Source organism: Phaenicophaeus curvirostris, chromosome 5 (assembly GCF_032191515.1).
Source record: "Phaenicophaeus curvirostris isolate KB17595 chromosome 5, BPBGC_Pcur_1.0, whole genome shotgun sequence".
Classification (NCBI taxonomy): Eukaryota; Metazoa; Chordata; class Aves; order Cuculiformes; family Cuculidae; genus Phaenicophaeus; species Phaenicophaeus curvirostris.
In genome coordinates this window covers 25,977,600-25,982,902 of record NC_091396.1, presented here as the reverse complement: position 1 = coordinate 25,982,902, position 5,303 = coordinate 25,977,600, and positions in this window count along the sequence as shown.

Sequence of the window (5,303 nt, the reverse complement as noted above, 5' to 3'; positions counted from 1 at the left end):
ATGATTGGTAAGAGACCATGAGAGTTAGCAGTTCAGTACTGGTGTTTCTTGGAGCATGTGTGTTTCAACTGGAAGCTTACCATCTCAATATAGACACTTTTTATTTATATAATTCTTTTAGCTCAGTCCTACAAAACTCAGCCCTGCTGAAATTCAGTTCATTGGACATTCAATTCATTGCTGTTACAGCAGCAAGCAATTTTTAAGAAACTCAGATATGAAAAATCCCAGAAAGTCTGCACTGAAATTTCAGTTTTTATACTCTAGGGAGATATTAATTCTTCTCAAACACTTTTTATTCACCTGCTGTTGCAAGGAGAGTTGGCCGGAGTCAAGAGACACACCCAATATGAGTTTAGAATCTTGCTCAGTTTATTGCGTGTCTTCCACCAATTTTTATACACCGTGTTACAGTCTACGTGTAAGATGCCTATTGGTCTGTGTCCACTATTCACGCACTAATTGGTTAGCAGTTACTATGCACTAGGTGCCCATTGGTAGCAGTTGCCAAGCATGCTCTGTTCTTGTTCCTGCCTTGCAGTTAGCTGTACTACTTACTACATTACCCACTTCGCCTTGCTACAAGCCAACTTCCTCTAAATGTCAAGGTTATTCTGAGACTGAGGCGCTGCCAAAATATCAAGACTTAAAGAGCCAGTGTCCTGATGCCCTTTCCTTCTTAACCAATCCTCTACAACCTGCAGCATAAAGGGAACTGCAGACAATGTAATAGATTAATTAAAAGGTTATTGAGTCACCATTACATCTCTGTAGTCTTTGTTCACTTGCTACTTTGCAGCTGCTTTTACAACATTCACTGAGTTGCCACAGAAATATCTGATAACAGTACTATGAGATTTTATTTTCCTGGCAGTGGGAGAATTGCAGTGCTGGTCCAAATCATTACCGCTAGCACCAGAGGGCTTTGTATTTAAAGTGTAGGTTGTACAGTACAAGGTGTAGCAGCAAGTGTCTGTCTCCATGGGTCAGGGAACGATATCCTGGGGTTTGTGTACAAAGGCCCCTAACAGTTTTGAATCAGGCTTTAGAGGACTTCTGTGAAATATGCCTCACCTGGGACTTAGGACCTTTAATACTACCATATTATAAGTCATTATTGACTTAGTAAGTGCATTGTTGTATCGCTGCATTTCAGCTATATGGACTGAACTGAATTCTCTCTTATGTGTGGGCTGTAACTCATGAGTAGCACCAGAGTAAGTTGCGTTGTCCTACTCATTTCTCAGAGGTTATCGTGGAAGATAACTTTATGGGTCCTGAAGTCCCTTCACTGAAAGTTTGGATCTCACTCGTGCTCTCCTCTGAGTTCAGAATTAAAATGAACTGTAAACAAAAGTAACAATGTTTCCCTTACCCATTTCTCCTGTGAGAAAGGAAAATCTTTAAGAAAGAGACAGCATAATAATGAAAAGAAAATAATGTTTTTTAAATTCTGTCTCTCATAGCCAGCAGTCTGGTGAACGTCTCGGAGAAGTGATTTGCCTTCTAAAAGCCTCACTAGTTCTTCACTTGACTGCAGCCTTTGTATTTTAATCTGTATCTTGGGTCTTCTGCAAGCCTATCGCTCATTTTTGACCACAAAGGTGAAAAATAGTAGGCTGTGTGAATGTATCCAGCCAGATTTCTCTCTTTGCCCTGGTGGATGGTGAGAAGAAAGCAATCTTTATTGTCATGGTTTGTGTAAATGCCTAAATAATAAGAAAACTATCTGTAAGCAAACATGTCATAATGCAATGTCTTTTAAACTTCTGTCAATGCTTGAAGTGGTTTGAGGTATGCTGTAGATGATTAGATGCTTAGTTAATGCAAAGCATGTTAAATTGCATGACTTCTTTGGTCCCTTCCAGATTGTCCAAGCAATTAGAAATCTAGGCTAGCTTAGTACAGTTCTGTCCCTCTGCTTTTCTCTGGGTGAAAGCAGTGGGGAGCAGTGGAAAAGGTATTTTTTGCCTGTGCCCATTGCAAAAACTTCAGCCTGCACAGATCTTGAGTGAATGATGCAGTTACAATTACCTGATATAAGTAATCTTGATGCCTTCTATAACATATATGTCTACAAAGAACATTGATTTTCCTTTGATATTTGTTTCAAACGTCTATTTTTGTGGACTTGACTGGAGTTTGTTCTCATTGAAATGGTTTGTGGGAAGAATTAATCTGTCCCCGTGTGTTCTGCAGCATTTGCAGTTTAAATTAAACTCTGCTATGAAAAAAACAACCCTCTGAAACAGTAGGTATCATTAGGCTCCTGGTATTTACACACCATCTTATTCAGAACACAATGAAAAGCTGATCGGCTGCTTTGTGTAGCAAGAGGTACCACGGTGTTACTGCAAGTAGATAATATTGTTCCCAGTTCTGTACTAGTATAAAAAGAAAGAAAACAGGGCTTAAAGAGGGTATAGCCCTCTTCATACTTTGTAAACAGCTGTGATATATTGTTGTGCTATGTGAATGCAGTATTAATAGCACTTGGCCCATTAGCTCCCCCTTGACCCAGTCATATGTGAAGATGATGCCTTCAGCCATCAGACTGTAAGGTCTCATCTCCCCTAATGACAGCAGATGATAAACTGTCCTGTTGCTAACCCATTCAGAATGGATGGTTTTCTAAAGGGTTGAACCTAGCACCTTGGTCTTTTGCTCTTTTTTTTTTTTTTTTTGCCAAGAGGAGCAACATAGGCAAGAATGAAGAATGCTATTTTCCCCTCTTCTTTTCTAATTCTGACTTCTTTGATATTTAAAATTCAGTTTTGAGAGAAGATGCTTTTAGAAATTTCTATGAGCTATTAGGGACTGGTCATAGCAGAAAGGTTGAGAAATCTTCTCATTCAATGTGACAAAAGGTACTTGTTTAAATGCTCAAATGCATGTCTCTAAAACCATGCTGAAAGGCTTTACTCTTAGCATGTGTTACACATCCACAGCTCCCATTATCTGTACTTCGACTTTTGTTTATTTACACTTTCAACACTACATTCTTTTATGCCTGTCAAGCACATCATCTCCACTGGAGTGAAGAAGAAAGTTTGTAACCATCAGATGAGGTAAGTTGACCAACAAAAGTAAGAGGACAAGATACCAAAGAGTTCTAGCATTGTTGTTTTTATCAAAGTAATTATGTGCTTGAATCAAGAAGGAGCTTGGACTACTGGCAGAGGGAAATGGCAACTGGTGGACACGTAGTGTTTTAAAAAGCTATGGTACAAAGGCAAAATTTAGCAAATAAGGTTACTGAATTCTTATTTTTTTGTGGGTATGGTTTGTGATGGTGTGCCTCCTCCTACCCCCAACCTGCCTTTTTCCCATAACCCTGCTCAAGCGATAACCACTAGTGGTGGTCATGATGGCTGCATCCAGCTCAAGGTGGATTCAAGGGAGAAAGGTAACAACACAAAAGCCAATGGCTAATTTATGGTAATGCACCTACCTGGCCACAGTGCTAGTTAGTGTCCAGCTCAAGCCAAATTTAGAAGAAATTGGCATCTGCAGTGAGTATGCAGATATAACTGAGAAAATCAACTTCCTCCATAAATAATGAGCAGCTTAAGAGCTCTTGGAGCTTTTCTGCATGGCAGCAGGCAGCATGGAAGGATCTCCCCTTTAGTAGGGTCACCTCCCAAGTTTACTTCTCAAAGTTGAGAGATTCCTTGCTGCAGCAGATCCTTGGTAAGTGATTGATAGCATGCTAAACTTTGAAATCTTAGCTAAGTGATAGAAAGGATTGATTGTGCATGTATAATCTTTTAGACACAAATCATTGACCAAGACTGTGACTAGGATGGGATCCAGCTGTACCCATACTCCTTCCTGAGAAGGCATTTAGAAAGCAAGGGGATTCTTTGTGAACCTTGTAACTCAACAGGAGGGTCTCTCTGACAGTTCTATCTGACTCCATCCTCTATGCCGTAAACAGCCAAGTCTACCTGGCCATCAAATCTTGTTAAACTAATGTTGCACTTACTATAAAACTTTGTTAAATTGCTATTTTCTATCATAAATGTATTGCTGCTCCTTTTTGCAAGTGAAGTGCATCAGTCCGTTCATGACAGGGTTCTTCAGCAGTATTACTTTCAGTTTTATAACTATAAGCTAGAAGCTGGGGAAACCATGGATGCTGACCCATTGGTCACAGGTGTTATATATAACCTCTATTTGGTCTGAAATATTTTCCCTTAAAAATGATGCACTAAATGAGCACAAGAATGTAAGAAACAAGCATTGAATATGGTGTATTATACTACTTTCTAATTTTTATCTGATTTTTTAGCATCTGCAGTGGTTTATTTATCTGCTTACAGAATTACTTGTGCAGAAGTCCATCTGCTAGGTTGCATCTGGGAAAAAATCGGGATTCATCTAGAGAACATATGATGCAACATTTAAGAAGCATTTTTTTTCTTGACTAATGTCAGCTAGTTAGCAATACTTAAGCTGTAAGCCTGTAAGCTGAATGGCTATTTCTATTCCCCCCAGCCCCAATTCCTGCTGGACTTTTAGAAACCCTTACTGTTCTGCACTAAAGCTGTCTAGACTAATTGTGCACTTACACCCAATATTCTTAAATTCTCCAAGGAAACTGGTAGCCTTTAAAGACTGTGAGTCCAACTGAGACTTGGGAGGGATTCATACCTTTCTGAGGACCCACCCTCTCCTACTGGATGAAATCTTGAAGATCTTTGACTTTGTGGATAGACTGAGGTGAATGCTGTAGTGAGAATGAGTTGATGAAGGCAGCTGGGTGATGGAGAAAAAAAACAGATCTTCCCACTATATGGTTGTGGAACTCTTGGTCTGGTGGCATATGCTTTAATATCATTTTGAGACTAAAGCCAGGAAATAGGAAGGCATACTAACTTAGAAGCTGATGATGGAATGCTCCCTCTGCAGAGCTGCCCTGCTATGGTTGTTGGTGCTAATTTATTTATGTCTGTTGAGCTTTCTTGTCACTCAGTCTGTTCTAATTAACACTTCCCTGTAGATTGCTGCTGAACTCCAGAAACCTCATTCATTTGTCACACGTTTCACCATCCTATAGAGACAGATATACTTTGCTGACAAAGGTGCTGTTAAACGTATCAGGCTGTGATTTAATGTGTATGTCTCTGATAGAAAGACGTGGCAACACAACTTGAGTCGGAGAGCAGAGTTAAAAATAACACTGTGAATTGCAGCTGCAGTTGGTCTACCAGTATGAATTGTTTGAGCCCCAACCTGTGTGATACTTTGTCTGCTACAGAAAATTATATGTATTTTATTATATGTTTATTCCTTCTATCTCT